The sequence below is a fragment of the Ornithorhynchus anatinus genome, chromosome X1, assembly GCF_004115215.2.
Source record: "Ornithorhynchus anatinus isolate Pmale09 chromosome X1, mOrnAna1.pri.v4, whole genome shotgun sequence".
NCBI lineage: Eukaryota > Metazoa > Chordata > Mammalia > Monotremata > Ornithorhynchidae > Ornithorhynchus > Ornithorhynchus anatinus.
Window position 1 is genome coordinate 67,802,832 of NC_041749.1, and position 17,013 is coordinate 67,819,844.

At 40.3% G+C, this 17,013-nt stretch overlaps 1 protein-coding gene and 1 non-coding gene across 5 annotated transcripts in view; one reads left to right on the top strand and one right to left on the bottom strand.

Moving 5' to 3' along the window:
- Positions 1-17,013, top strand: part of FHIT (fragile histidine triad diadenosine triphosphatase) — a 1,434,147-nt gene that overhangs the window by 593,513 nt on the left and 823,621 nt on the right. The window lies entirely within an intron of this gene.
- On the bottom strand, positions 16,752-16,889 carry LOC114806920. The gene has a single exon (XR_003754973.1). It is a non-coding gene; the product is annotated as a small nucleolar RNA SNORA7 (small nucleolar RNA).

The window sequence follows — 17,013 nt, forward strand, 5'->3', positions numbered from 1 at the left end:
ATTAATCCCCATTAATTAATTAGGTGAGGTAACTGATGTATAGAGAAATTATGTAACTTGCCCACGTTCACACAGCAGACATGTGGTGTAGCCAGGATTAGAACCCAGGTCCTTCTGACTCCCAGGCCCATGCTCCTTCCACTAGGCCATGCTGCTTCTCTACTCATCTGTAAAATGGGGGTTAAATATCTTTTCTCCCTCCCACTTAGACTGCGAGCCCCATGCAGGACAGAGACCAAGTCTGACGTGATTATCTTGTGTCTCAGTACTTGGTAAATAGTAATCACTAAAATATTATTATTATGATTATTATCATTATCATAATTATTATTTGAGGCCCTTGATCTGCCTTGCCTGGCCAATTTTCCTGGATGCTTGTACCTTAACAATCACTCCTGATCAGTTACTTTATACATCAGGAATAGATGAATGTTGTATTCAAACATATCACTTTATTTTGCAACTCTATGGTAAAGTGTAGAGGTCCAAGCTACATACTGAAATATGAACCAAACTCCCAAAAGGCATAGCTTGCATCATAAAATAAAAAACATGTGACCAAATTGGCAAGAAAGGCCAAATCAAATCCTGGAGGAATAGACAAAAAATGATAAAAGCAGGTCAATACCTGATAGGCCTTAGTATACAGAACCTGAGAAGGAGGTTGACCTTTAAATGCCACCTCTGCCAGGCCCAAGAATTAGTTTATATGCTAGTTATTCTGTGATATGAAATTTTCAAAATGCTGACAAAGGAAAAAGGAGCTATTTCAACTCATGAAGGTAAAGATCTATGAGTCTTTACCTCAGAGTTGAGGGGGTCCTTGCTGGTTCATGATTTTACTTACCATTAGCCATGCAGTGCTTAGGAATTGAGTCTTCAGAAGGAGAATGTGTATCCTTTTGTGGTTTCCCAGCAGGGATCCACACCCCTGGTAAACAATTTGCCCCAGGATGCCTTGGTAAGACAAAAGGATAGCAAGGGAAGGTAATTTCTAAGCCCTGTATCTTCCCACCAGGTTGACAATTAAAAGGGTAGTATCCTGGTATCTTAAGTCCTTTTAGGGAATCATATGGAAGCAGCATGGCGCAGTGGATAGAGCATGAGCCTGGGAGGCAGAAGGTCATGGATTCTAAACCTGACTCTGCCACTTGTTTGCTATGTGGTCTTGGCCAAGTCACTTCACTTCTCTGTGCCAGTTACTTAATCTGTAAAATAATAATAATGATGGTATTTAAGTGCTTACTGTGTGTCAAGCACTGTTCTAAGCACTGGGGTAGATACAAGGTAATCAGGCTGTCCCACGTGGGGCTCACAGTCTTAATCCCCATTTTACAGATGAGATAACTGAGGCATAGAGAAGTTAAGTGACTTGCCCAAAGTCACACAGCTGATAAGTGGCAGAGTGGAGATTAGAACCCACAACCTCTAACTCCCAAGCTTGTGCTCTTGCCACTAAGCTGGCACATACTAAGTGCTTAACAAATACCAAAATTATTATTATTACAGTGTCTGGCCATACTAAGCGCTTAACAAATACACAATTATTATTTTTACTCTACTCAAGTTCTTAACAGTTCTTTCTATGGAATTTTCTGACAAAGCTAATGAGGCACATGGCTTGGGATTTCCTGGAAAAGAAGCAGCTCTGCTTCCATTTGTAAGACTCTATGAGACTTTTCTTTCTAGGGCCACTGCAAACTCTCCGGACTGGCTTGCACAGTGCACGGAGGAGTGCATGCCTTGAGAGAAAAACCCTCTAAGAACAGGTAGAGGAAGCAAATGAGCATCTTATTTAGGCACAAGTATAGATTCTGAGGGAGGAGATTCTAGCAACTTGGCTTCTTGTTTTACATGTTGATAAGCTGAAGGTAATTTCAGGGTAGGTTTTGCATTAACTCTGAGAGTGTGCTTTGAATGGTTCAGTAGTGTTGCTGTTGATTCCACCAATAGGCAGAGAGGGGTATCCACGGACTAGCTGTGACATGTCCATTACACTTGGAGCAGACTTCTGATCAATGGACAAAACTCCCTGAGACAGCCAACTGGAGACTAGAGTTCTGGCCCAGCTTCAGTTGGGTCAAGGCCTTTATATACAGCAGACCGGGATTAGGTCCTAGGTCCTTCTGACTCCCAAGCCTTGCTCTGGCCACTAGGCCATGCTGCTTATAGAGCATGAGCTGTAGTAGGAAATCAGGGAGGTAAGGTAGGAAGGGGCCAGGTGATTGAGTGCTTTAAAGTCAATGGTAAGGAGTTTCTGTTTGATGCAGAGGTGAATAAGCAACCACTGGAAGTTCTTGAGGAGTGGGGAGGCTTGGGCTGATAATTGTTTTAGAAAAATGATCTGGGCAGCATGGCCTAGTCAGCAATGTCAGTGAAGAAGCTGATAAATTATTTCATTTATTTAAAATAATACTCTGTGTAGTCAATACCATTGTCAGTTCATTCCTTCTTTAATTTTAAGCCAATTTTATCTTGTCTGATCAGTTTATATGATCAACATTCATCTCCTAAACCTCCTTTATATGCTTGAAAACAGTTTTTAATCTCTTAGTCTTCTCTTTTCCTAGGCTAGTAAACCCAGTTGTTTTTTTTTGCCTTTCTTCATAATACCTACTTTCTGTCTCTTTAATCATTTTTATCACTTTTCTGGATCCTTTCCAGTTTTTCAACATCTTTTTTAAAGTACTGTGACCATAACTGTAAACAGTACTCTAATAAATTGCAGAAGGATTACTTTGCAGCTTTTCTATGTCATAGTCTTGTCAAAATATCCCAGTAATGTCTCAGGTTGATTTTTAAAAAACAATATGCTTGGGCTAATAGAGCCCGGCCCTGGGAGTCAGAAGGGCCTTGGTTCTAATCCCAGCTCTGCCACCTGTCTGCTGTGTGATCTTGGGCAAGTCACTTAACTTCTCTGTGCCTCAGTAACTACATCTGTAAAATGGGGATTAGGACTGTGAGCCCCCATGTGGGACAGGGACTATGTCCAACCTGATTAGCCTGTCTCATTCATTCAGTTGTATTTATTGAATGCTTAATGTGTGCAGAGCACCGTTCTAAGCACTTGGGAGAGTACAATACAACAATACATAGATTCCCTGCCCACAGTGAGTTTACAGTCTAGAGGGAGAGAAAGACATTAATATAAATAAATTACAGGTACATAAGTGCTGTGGGGTTGGGAGTGGGGATGACTAAAGGGAGCAAGTTAGGGCAATGCAGAAGGGAGTGGGAGAAGTGGAAAGGAGGATTTAGTCAGGGCAGGTCTCTTGGAGGAGATGTGCCTTCAGTAAGGCTTTGAAGAAGGGGAGAGTAATTGTCGGTTTCGAGGAGCGAGGGCATTCTAGGCCAATGGTGGGACATGGGCGAAGGGTTGGTGCTGAGATTGATGGGATCTGTAGGCAAATTATTCATTCAATCTGTAACAATTCACTAGCCAAAAAATACTCCAGCACTTAGTACAGTGCCTGGAATATAGCTTTATAAATACCATTTAAAAAAAGGCAAAAAAGACCCCTGCACCCTTTTCTAACACCAACCTACTCACTTTACCTCAGTCTCATCTCTCTCTCTACCAACCCCTTGCTCATGTCCTCCCTCTGGCCTGGAAATTCCTCCCAATGCATATACAACAGACCACCACTCTCCTCACCTTCAAAGTCTTATTAAAATCATATCTCCTCCAAGAGGCCTTCCCTAAATAATCCCTCATTTCCCCTACTCCCTTTCCCTTCTGCATCACCTAGGCACTTGGAGCTGCTTCCTTTAAGCACTTGATATTCACCCCACCCTCATATCCACAGCCCTCATGTACATAGCTGTAATTTATTTTAATATGTTTCCCCCTCTGAACTGTAAGCTCTTTGGGCACAGAATATGTCCACCAACAGTATTGTATTCTACTCCCCCCAAGTGCTTTGCACTTACCACTGATTGATGTTTTGAATGGATGTCAGTCACCTCTTGTAAACAGGGGGCTGGATCAGTCTGGACTGTCCTTACCAGATTTTTGATCCTTTGCAAAATTAAGATGAAATAAATCCCTTCATATCTGTGTTTTGCAGAGGAGGATAGACCAGTAAAAAATGGGAGACTTTTCTAGGCCACTGCTTCAGTGAAGTAAGGGAAGGGATACGTGAAGAAGCAGCAGTATTCCGTCTGCAGCAGCTCCTAAATTGTTCTCAAGTCTCCACTGATATAGTTAGCAATCCCAAGGTCGCAGGACACTCAGTGGACCATGGCATGTGGGAATTCACGGTTTTATCTGTGGCATGTTCGGAGCTACTGTAGACAGAAATTCTCTCTTGAACCAATCAGTAATATTTACTGGACACCTATGGGAACAGATCATTGTATTGAACACTTGGGAGAATATAATGAAAGTAGAAGAAAATGCAAGTAAAAGCAGCATGAATGGTGGAAAGAGCACAGGCCTAGAGGTCCGAAGTACTGGGTTCTAATCCCAGCTCTGCTATTAGTCTGCTGTGTGATCTTGGGCAAGTCATTTAACTACATCATCTGTAGAGTGGGGATTAAGACTGTGAGCCCCATGTGGGACATGGGCTGTGTATAACCTGATTATTTTGTATCTACCCCGGTGCTTAGAACAGTATCTGGCACATAGTAAGTGCTTAACAAATACCTTTAAATAAAAAAGAGTCCAGGCCTGGAAATTAAAATGGTTCTAATCCCAATTCTGACATTTGCCTGCTCTGTGACCTTGGTAGGCAAATAACTTAATTGTTCTGTGCCTCAGTTTCCTTGTCCTTAAAATGGGTATTCAAAATCTGTTCTCCTTCTTGATAAGGCTGAGTCTCCTGTGGGACTAGGACTGTATCTGATCTGCTTAATCTTCTAACAACCCCAGTATTTAGTATGGTGCTGGGCACATAATAAGCATGTAACAAATACTATTATTATTATTATTATCATCATCATTAATATTAAGACTAGTACTGATCTACTGGGCGTTGCAAGCAGTATGGCTTAGTGGATAAAGCTTTGGCCTGGGAGCCAGAGAACCTGGGTTCTAATTCAGGCTCCACCACTTGCCTGCTGTGTGACCTTGAGCAAGTCACTTAACTTCTCTGTGCCTCAATTTCCTCAACTGACAAATGGGGAATCAATACCTGTTCTCCCTCCTATTTAGACTGTGAGCCACATGTTGGACATGTACTTTATCCGGCCTGATTAATTTATATCTATCCCAATGCATAGAACAGTGTATGGCACATAGTAAGCATTTAAACAATACCATTAAAAAAATTCTCTTGGATAATTGAATCTGACATATTTTACCTACCTACTCCTGTCCTCTTTTACACATCTAAAGATTTCAGTAATCAATCAGTGGTATTTATTGAGCACTTACTATACTCAGAACACTATACAAAGCACTTGGGAGAGTACAATAGACACTGAAAACAAGAGAACTTGCTAGGGGGGCAGGAATAAATAGTTATACTGTAGGCAGAGTGACCCTTGGAACAAGTATGATGCTCTTTCATTCATTCATTCAATAGTATTTATTGAGCACTTACTATGTGCAGAGCACTGTACTAAGCGCTTGGAATGAACAAGTCAGCAACAGATAGAGACAGTCCCTGCCATTTGACGGGCTTACAGTCTAATCGGAGACAAGGACAATGGCAATAAATAGAGTCAAGGGGAAGAACATCTCGTAAAAACAATGGCAACTAAATAGAATCAAGGCAATGTACAATTCATTAACAAAATAAATAGGGTAATGGAAATATATACAGTTGAGCGGACGAGTACAGTGCTGAGGGGATGGGAAGGGAGAGGGGGAGGAGCAGAGGGAAAGGGGGAAAAGAGGGTTTAGCTGCGGAGAGGTGAAGGGGGGGTGGTAGAGGGAGTAGAGGGAGAAGAGGAGCTCAGTCTGGGAAGGCCTCTTGGAGGAGGTGAGTTTTAAGAAGGGTTTTGAAGAGGGGAAGAGAATCAGTTTGGCAGAGGTGAGGAGGGAGGGCGTTCCAGGACCGCGGGAGGACGTGGCCCAGGGGTCGACGGCGGGATAGGCAAGAGCGTAATGTTTGCAGTGGGGTTAGGGGCAAGATGAAGAAATGATTTAATAGAAGGACACAGTAGTAGTCCATTATCTGAGACCTACCCCAGGAATCCTGAGGTAAGCACATCATCCAGATTGGCAGAGAGGATTTCAGCCTTTCTCATACTGTTCTCTCATTGATAGCCAAGGTGAATTTAAGGCAGTCCTACAAAAGGCAGCCCAGGCAACCTAGTAGGAAAGTGGGATGGTGATAGGGTCCGCAGCACTGAGAAATGGCAATTGCAATAGAACATACTTTTCAGGCAACCAGGAGATTGCTGTCCTGGAAGCTAGATAAAGGCCTGACTGTCTCGTTGGCATGAGCCCAACTTGGTATTCTCAAGGTGCATCAAGATTAGAGAAGTGTCAATAACCTTGATATTATCCTTGATTCCTCTTTGTCATTCAAATCACATATTCAATCCGTCACCAAATCCTGTGAGTCCCACCTACACAATATTGCTAAAATCCGCCCTTTCCTGTCCATCCAAACTGCTACTATGTTAATGCAATCACTCATTCTCTCCCTCCTGGATTACTGAATCAGCCTTCTTGCTGACCTCCCAGCCTCCTGTTTCCTCCCACTCCAATTCATCTTCACTCTACTTACTGCCTAGATAATTTTCTACAGAAATGTTCAGGACATGTTTCCCCACTCCTCAAAAAATTCCAGTGGTTGCCCACCCACCTTCATATCGAACAAAAATTCCTCACCATTGGGTTTAAAGAACTCCATCACCTTGCCCCCTCCTACTTCGCCTCACCTTCTCTCCTTCTACAACCCAGCCCACACACTTCACTCCTGTAGCGCTAAGCTTCTCACTGTGCCTTGATCTCACCTGTTTCACCGCCAACCCCTTGCCCATGTCCTGCCTCTGGCCTGGAATGTCCTACCTCCTCAAATCTGACAATTTCTCTCCCCATTTTCAAAGCCTTATTGAAGGTACATCTCCTCCAAGAGGCCTTCCCAGACTAAGCCCCACTTTTACTCATCTCCCACTCCCTTCTGTGTCACCCTGACTTGCTCCCTTTGTTCTTCCCCCCCTCCCAGCCCCACAGCACTTAGGTATATATCTGTAACTTTATTTGTATTTGTCTCTCACCCTGAACTCATTGTGGTCAGGGAATGTCACCATTTATTGTTGTACTTTCCCAAGTACTTAGTACAGTGCTCTGCACACAGTAAAGCGCTCAATAAATATGATTGAATGAAAGAAGCAGCATGGTGTAATGGATAGAGCATGGGCTTGGGAGTCAGAGGGGCATGGGTTCTAATCCCAGCTCTGCCACTTGTCTTCTGTGTGACCTTGGGCAAGTCACTTCATTTCTCTGTGCCTCAGTTACTTCATCTGTAAAATGGGGATCTGTGAGCTCTACATGGGACAGGGACTGCATCTAACCCGCTTTGCATATATCCACCCCCAGTGCTTAGTACAGTGCTGGGCACATTCAATCATATTTATTGAGCACTTACTTTGTGCACAACACTATACTAAGAGCTTGGGAAGTATAATTTGGGAATGGATAGAGACAATCTTTACCCAACAACGAGTTCACATTCTAGAAAGGGGAGAACATAGTAAGTGCTTAACAAATTCCATTATTGTTATTATTATGTTTTAGCAATCCCCCTTTCATTACATGGCAATTCCCCCTTGGTGAGGGGGTTGGGGTGGGGGAAGGGGAGCCTTGGAGCACACTATATGCTTAGGGTTTTTTGTTTTTGGGGGATTTTTTTGGTTTTTGGTTTCTTTTCAAACTGGCCCTGCCTTTTGCTAAAGCTTTTCTCATATCTACAAAAATGTGAATTTTTGGGTAAGACCATATAGTTGGAACAAATGTAAATCTTGGCACCCCAAAGTTTTCAAAACTGCTCTCTTATAGCTATGATGCTTATGCAGGCATTTCAATTTCCATATATATATGGAAATTATATATGTTATGAATAAGGACAATCATAACTCATTAAATTTCATTTTAAGCTGGCTCAATCTACTTCAATTTTCCCATCTCATCAAGCAAGCCAGTATATGAATACCCTGTTGAGCTAAAGCAATGAGCTTGTGAATGGAAACCTTTCAAATCAAATTACCAGAAAGCAACAGTACTGATTCTCTAAAATGCAACCTTTTTGATGTAAGGATGTTATTTTAACACAGGGACCCCTGGAAGGCAGTTCGAATTGCTAAACTGAACTGGGCTTTAGTTTGCTAGGTGCCCCATTCTCAAAGGCTAGTAAAGGGCAAGCTAGTGCAAGTCGACCTGCAACACGTTTGCAGTAGAATGGCTTTAACAGGCAAAGACATGTTTTAATTAGGCTACACTTTTGACATCATAGGATCCCTCTTAGGTTAATACCTTAGTTGAGCTCACTTAGAGGCATTTAGTAAGATAATGATTTCTTAAAATTGAATAAATTCATTTTCTATTTTGAAAACCCAGGAACAGATGCAGGCATTTGAATAATGTTATTGCACCATTCGTAACAGTCACCCAGTACCACTAGAAGCAACCTAAACACTGTGTTTGCAAATCATAGATGGTTTTCTGGACAGTGGGTTCTAGGCAAAGCTCATCATAATTTCAGACACATTCAGATACCTACCTGCTAGTGATGAAGCAATTGTTTTCAAAAACAGTGAATAACTAAATCTGATATTCCAATTAAAATCATCTTTGGGCTGGCAGAAAAAAGGCACCACCAGACAAATGGGAATACTTATGTAATGATTTCATATTCTTTTAAATACATGCCAGTATGGAATATTTGTGTTAAATAGAATATGTTCATAGAGGACCAGTCTCCCCCTCCAAAACTCTTTTAAGCTTCAGTTTATCCCTCAACATATTCAAAATATCAAAGGGGTTCCCCTGGTTGGAGATGTATTTTTCAAGTAAAATAAGATTAAACAAATTCTTTCCAAAGCCCAGATAAGCAGAACCTAGAGACATGGAGAAGAAGACAGCCTCCCCAATCTAGTGACTGAAGCAAATGCATTTTTGGCATAGCTGCTTTTTTTCTTTTTTAAGAAAATGTTAGTCACTAAGCACTTATTATATTCCAAGCACTTCACTAAACTCTGGGGTAGATATACTATAAGCAGATTGAACCCAATTCTTGTCCCACCAGGGGCTCATGGTTTAAGGGGAAAAGAAAATAACCATTGGATCCCCATTTTTACAGATAAGGAAAATGACGCAGTAAAGTTAAGTGACTTATCCAAAGTCCCTGATTCCCAGGCTCACGCTTTTTTCACTGAGGGCATGCTGCCTCATTTAAATACTGGCTTTCCTACTACAAAGGCCAGAGCACTGAGGTCCAGAGTGCCTGTGTTTAGGAAATTAGTCAGGGAGTGGGGATGCTTTGGCGACCCTTTAGGCCTATTCCTCTGTTTTGGAGAGCTGCAAAGGATCCCCTCACTTTCTGAAATAAGGAGTTGGTTCCATGTTGCAAGCCTCTTGAGGCCATTTCAAGCCCTACATTACCCTGGCGTACTGTTTTGGACCTTAGTGCTTTTTCTAGCAGAGCCTCAAAGTGTCAACCAGAAACAGTGCTCAGGGGCTGCTTTTGTGTGATTGCCCTGGTAGCAGAATCACTGCCAGCACAATGACGATAATGAGCCCATCCCCTAAATAGAAAGGTTCACTGTCACATGCAAGAGGATCAGGGAAGGTGTGCCATAGGTAATGACAATGAATTTTCAGTGTCTCCTCCAGGAAGCCTTCCCTAAGCATGTAAGCTCTCTGTAAGCAGGGAACGTGTCTACCAAATCTGTGTTATTGCACTTTCCCAAGCACTTAGTACAGTGCTCTCTGCTCAGTAAGCACTCAGTAAATCCAATTAATTGATTGACGATTTCCTCTTCTCCCTCAGTTTTATTCCCCAGCTACCACTCCAAGATTTGGTGCCAACCATGCATTTATATGCTTCACAACCAACTTTTGAATTTACCATATCACTCACCTACATATCTACTTCCCCTCTACTAACTACATATCCCTTTTTCCTTTCTCTTTCATCTAAATTTTTTTTGTCTTTCAACCCCCAAAATAATAATAATAGTATTTAAGTGCTTACTATGTGTAAAGTACTGTTCTAAGCGCTGGGTGGATACAAGGGTAATCAGGTTGTCCCACATGCTGCTCATAGGCTTAATCCCCATTTTACAGATGAGGGAACTGAGGCAAAGAGAAGTTAAGTGGCTTGCCCAAGGTCACACAGCAGACAAGTGGTAGAGCTGAGATTAGAACCCATGTTCTCTGACACCCAAGTCTGTACTCTTTCCACTATGCCACGTTGTTTCTCAATAGATTGTTGACTTGTCAAGAGGGGGCTGTATTTACATTTATCTCAAATGTACTCTCCCAAGTGGTTAGTACCTTGTTCTGCCCACAATAGATTGCTCAATGAATACTGTTGATTGATTGATATATCCTTAGAGCGAAACAGCCTCGTAGATATTCAACTTGATATGGAGCTTGATGACCTTTGTCAGCACAGTGCCTAGTAGTCTTCCCTGGGCCATGCTAGCTATTTTTAGCCTGTTTTCTATCTCCTGAATCCATTCATGCCAAGGGGTACTGTTGGAATCACATGACTGAGGTGGAAATACCCAGATCTCCACCTGCTATTTATTTTTGTGCCTGTCCAATAACTTCCAAACAGTAGTGTTTGATTTATGTTTTTTTTTTTCCCTATTTCATTATTCTAAAGTTGGTAGGACCATTTTTCCAATTTGTCAAAGTCACTCAAAGTTTTAACAGCCCTGCCCAATTCAGTATTATCTGCAAATTTGAGAGCAAGCACCCAATTCATTAATATAAGACACCAATAAAGACATCTAATAGAAATGTTCTAAGGGATGACTTTTGTGAGACATAAGCCTAAGTGAAGCACAGACAGATTACATCTATTGTTTCTCACTTGTCTCTGTGGAATAACATCCATTGCTAGAGATTAAATTTGTCTGACATGAATTTTTCTTCTTGGAGCCTTGATAATGTGACTCAAGAATTTCATGTTTGCGTTTTTCTCCTTTTTTCAAATTGAAGGGACAAAAGTAGTGCACTTGAGTTTTTTCTAGAGAAGAACCCCACTTAACTCATGTAATTCTGTATTATAAAGTGGAGAGTTGAACATTTATCTTAGTTGATTATTGCTTCCAATGATCATTAACACTTTTCCCTTCCTTAATATAGTACTTGTTTTAACGAGTTCTTATTTTTATCGGGGAAAAATGGTCATCCAGTTCCCCTCATGATGGGTTGTCATTATAATCCTTGCAAGCTCTAACAAAATTTCCATTGTTAGGATGGTTTTGTTTGCTCAGTTTATCCAGTTATTTCAGTAAACTCTCCACTTTACCTTTATAGACAAGGTCTACAAGTTGATTGCTACTTCCTTGTTTTTCAAAGCACTGAGAAGGAATCAAAAGATGAAAAGCATAAGACATGGAGGAAGAGAAATTGAATATATAAAAGGGAAAGTTTTAAAAGCATGCCATTCTATTAAACTCTAAAGAACATTAATTATGACTTGGTGTGATTGAATTTTAATATTCTTAATCCTAAAAATCATAAATATTAAATTATTTTTATTGAGTAATTTACCATATATTTTGATATCTCATACTACTAGACTGTAACATGTTACACTGTAAACTCCTTGAAGGCAGGAATAATGTCTACTAATTGTTTTGTACCTTTCAGGTGCTCAGTACTGTGTTTTTCACATCAGTGATACTCTTGATTGATTACTGTGAAATAGTGCTTGGAGCAAGTAATAAGGTGTAATTTTATTCCAAAAATCAAGTCTAATACCATAGATTATAACATACACTTCTCTGAAGTATATGTCAATCACTCAGTTTGGAAGAATTAGAAAAGTATATATGGAATATGCAAAGTTTATATTTTTCTAAAATTCAGTGTCAACATTCACTCTTTGAAAGATAATTGCCTGAGTGTATATATCAAAATTGAGCACGTTCTTAAATAGAAATATAATTATAGGAACCTTTCAAATTGCTCTGTGTAATATAGCTCCCCCAAATCTTTGATATTCTAATTCATATTTTAAAACAAGTACTGTTGTAATGGAACTTGTAGTTATGTTTCTACTGTAGTAAATTTTAAGGAAATCAGTAACAGTACAAAAAGAAAATTAGTAGCTACCCCAACTGTCTCAGTACTAAAGTATGGGGTGTTTTTTTTTTATCTCGAAGGAGCTGATGGTTATAAAATGAAATGCACTTAAATACATAGCTAAAGATGATTAAAATATAAGAACCAAAGCAGTCGAGCTGTAGATATTCATTAAACTGACCATTAATAACTTGTGATAAAAAGGAATATTACTGCATTCATAAATTTTGCATGCAGATTTTATTAAGCTGGCACTTTATAGGAATTGATGCCTTGACATCTTCTGGCTGTGGATATAGATAATAGTGTCTCATATGAGTTTTTTATAATCCATGAATTCTGTTTGACTGTTTCTACCTAGTTATTTGGTGTTTTTTTTTTCTGGATAATAATTTTAATCACTGTGTAATCAGAAAAAAAAACACCTTTCAATATGAACCATTGTAATGTTTCCGCATTTCCATTATAACCACTTTTTTGCTGGTGTTCATACTTTGATCAGACTCCACCCTCTACATTTTGACCAGTTAATGAAGTATATCCCTGCCCCCCTTTTTAATGGAAAGAAAATATAATCGGGATAATAAATTTCTAATTGTTTCTTTGAAAATTTAATGCATCTTTCCCTCTACTCCCTCTTTGCAATGGGTTTTGCTGGAGAGCAACTTGACAATTCATCTTATTTTATATATTCTTTAACACTAGTGTTACTCTGTCTAATGATGATAAATTCAGTGACCTTTGATCTAGTTCTCCCACTCCATACTTATGCTTCACTTGTGAAGTTGACTTTGAAATCAACAGGAGTCCCATGATTGGCAAGGCAAATGCTTTCCAGGAAAGTGGGGAGCTGAGTGCAGTCTTGCTTATTCAGCTGTCTCGATTATTCAGGTCAGAGTATACAGTGCAAGGATTATCTATATTAACCCCCAACCCCTCCCCCCCCACACCCCCTTTCTTCCTTCTCTCCTTCTGTTCACTCTTTGGTTATTTCACTGCTCATTAACACCTGCATTCAAGGAGTGAGGGAAAGGAACCACAACATAAATTAATCAAACATCTCTCAGGATGGGTTTAGGAAAAAGGCTATTGAAACCAATGGTTGGAGAAGATTCGGATTTTCTAGGAATTTCAAATGTCCATGGTATCTTTTTATGAACTTCATCTGATCAACAGCATGAAACATCAAGTTCTTCTTTAAAATTATTATTATAGGTTTTTACAACAGATTTTGAGTGACTCATTGAAAATCATGTATTTTCATTGGACCCATTTTCAAATAAATTGTGACATGGAATAGTATTCCAAATCTGAAGATGGTCACTTCTGATTTTGTCTCTGCTCGAAAAGATGTGAATAATTCCAGTAATGCAGTATAGTGAAGTTCAAATAGGATGCCATAAATCTACTTACAACTCAGATTCCTTTTTTATAACATCTTAAGTGTTTTAACAATAAGACCTTGACTTTTAAGAACTAGGAATTATAAAGAACCTCAGTATTCTTCAACTGTTTGTGCATAGTAATCACCAATCAACAAATCCTATAGGTTTTGAAAATGTGTTCCTTTTGGGACTTGTTCTTCAATACTTTGTACAACAAAATCATAATGTCCTTGTATCTAAGAAAACCCCCTAGAGTGTGATTCTTCAAGACACAGTTTTACATCATAACGTTCATTGCATTTTTAAAATGATATATTCAGTATTGCCATTCTTCTTTATTAATATGAATGAACTGTAACACCTGAAACTCTACCAAGTCATGATTTACACATATATCAAAACCTACACTACTCTCTTGTGACTCTTATCATGGTTTTCCACCTACCTTAGCCCCACCTCACACATGCCCAAACATAACACATTTACACACTCCAACTTATCTCTAGCAGACAAAAAAGTCAGTCTAAAACTCTGGAACTTGTCAAGGGCTTTAGGATGATTCAGAAGCTGTGGTTGTCTTTTTTTTTTTAAAAAAAAAGCCATATTGTTTTCCCCAGGAGTAGGACTGAATCCACTCCCTAAAAAACATTTCAAAAACTTTATACAATAAAATGCATGCATATATGACCCTATGGTTGTAACTTTTCTCTCTGGGGGCGGGGAGGGGGGATGAAACATGGAGGAAATGAATGTATTTCAGCTGGAGATTTTCAGCCTTAAATCCCAAACAAAATAGCCTCAGGAGTCATTTTCAGAACGTTTAGACCCCGTTTAACCTTGGCTGAGGCCTAAAGCCCTCCAAATTGGCAGATTGAGTTACTTCTGCTCAGTACACCCCAAGTGCCTGCACTTCTATCACTACCATCGCCCCTCATCTGAAGCCCCCCAAAGGTAAGGGGGGGGGGGTCACTGGGGGCTAGCCAAGAGGAATCTTCTCTCCTGCTCCCACTGTTCTGCAGGTCCCTGTGTCTCCCTGGCACCCAGAGGTTTTCCTCCAGCTCCTACAACAGGCAGTCACCAAGATCTGAAATCTCTATAACATTTAATAGTCTTATTAATTTGGTAACAATAAAAAGAATTATGGTTCCAATTGCCTTTCCCTGCTAAAGCACTCTTTCCCCCTCCAAGACCCTCTTCTATACATCCCGGTAGGCATCTTGGGATTCATGTTCCTATGATTCTGTCCCCTTTTTTTCTTGTGGCATGCCAGATTCCAGTCTCACCCTCTCTGAATCATTTGGAAGCAGGGTCTCTTAGTGGTGTTCTCCTCAGGATCAGGAACTTCTCCCTTCCAGTGCTCTAACTCTGGGGCCTAGACCTCCAGGGTATCTTAACCTCACTTGGAATAATTTCCAATCTCTCCCTGTACTGTGTGTTCAGGGTCATAGCATGAGCTTTCCCCATCTCCTGCTCTCCAGAGCACATGGCTTCAACCTCTCACCTACAAGATGGCCACGGGCCTTCCTCCCCAACTACAAGTGCCCCCTACTTTCTTCCCAATCCTTCCTTCTGTTTGGATCAGGTCTTAATAAGGTTGTAATTATGCTTCCATCAGGGAGGGGCACCAGGGAGTAGCTCTCCTGGCTTTCTTCTTCCCCTTCCTGAGTGTGAGGACTAATTTGACTGACGGTCAGCATGCACACACTTCCCCCCACCCCCCAGTACAAAGTGTTGTGATATTAAAGGAAGTCCTGGTTAAAATATACAAGAATTATGTAAATTCAGTCTAAGAAATGAAGGCATAAACCCTGCTTTGGCAAATAAATTGTAGCAGGGCCTCACACTATGCCGTAACCACTTTCCATAAAGGTTTTCTATGAAAAATCATTGCATCCGAATCCCTGCCTGCCTAACTGCTGGTTGCAATCCATGCCTCAGTGACCATGACTGGCAGGGTTGAGAGAGTGAGTGTAGCACAGACCAAGCTACCAACACTATAATCAATATCTTGGCCCAGATTCTTGCTTCTGAAGTTTCAGCCTGAGGCCTATCCAAAATTCTTGCTGAGGTTCCATTATAGATTCCTCTGAGCTCAGCTAGGGGGCTTACCAATGCTAGTTTCAGAACATTTCCTTCTCTGGCTTGGTAGAGTTGGGCATGACTGGGCATTCAAGAACACTCTTTAACTTCCTTGAGCAGCTATGAACATAAGCAGTGGCTCACGTGTCTCTGTTTTAGCAGAAATGAAAGCTGACTTGGTGAAATAAGCAGAGGGCCTGAAATACATCTAATATGGTCTTTCCTTTGCCGGCTCTTTGGTCTTCATGGAAAACTAAAAATTATTTGGAAGGCGCTCTTTCAATTTTGACAGTATTACTCTTTTCAACTCAGTACACATATTCATATAGATCAGAAGTGATTTCTTTTCCCTCAAATTTCAAACAAATTAAAGGAGAGAACTAGTTAATTTAAGGGTTACTCTCATCTATAAGATTTGATTATAAGATTTCCAGGCTGTTCACAGGAATTGAAAAGTTCAATTACCTATTTTGGAGTGAGTTCCAATGCCTTGTAAGTTGTTTTCGATGACATGTCAGAAGCTCATTTTAATTTATGAACCAGGATGCTTGACTTTCTCTAAGTAATTTAACTGAAGCTTAAACAAAATGCGTGCCCAAGTGGTAGCATTGGGGATGGAATGATCTTGCTTAAAAAAAAAGGTACATTAAGAGAAAACAGATATTAAATTACAAACACTTGCAAATACTGTATTTTATATCCTCCCTCATCTCCACACCTTCTCCAGTAAGCAGCTAGAAGAATAAAGGCCTACATTTCTTTCAATTGACCAAATTATTCTGGAAAACTATTTTATTTGATCTTAAACTTGTTCTTGTAGTTTCTTACAGTTTTATTTTCTCCTCCTTGTTGTTGTTGTCTTATGCTGATGAGTCATGTATGACCTATAGCGACGGCATGGACACATCTCTCCCAGAACATCCCACCTCCATCTGCAATGGTTCTGGTAGTGTATCCGTAGTTTTCTTGGTAAAAATATGGAATTGGTTTACCTTTGCCTCCTTCCATGCAGTTAACCTGAGTTTCCACCCTTGACTCTCTCCCATGCTGCTGCTGCCCAGCATAGGTGAGTTTTGACTTGTAGCAGATTGCCTTCCACTTGCTAGCCACTGTCCAAACTAGGAATGGAATGGATATACCTCTGCTTGACTCTCCCTCCCATAGTCGAGACTGGTAGAGTACTGGAAACTCTCCAGGTGTTACCCTGAGAGGCACCATTTTCTTATAGTCACTGTGTTTTGCCTTTGAATTTTCTTTGAATCCTTTTAACAATCAATTTTTTCTCAGAGGATACTTATTTATTTTTACTTTAGAGATATTCACTAGCAATTGTAGCCA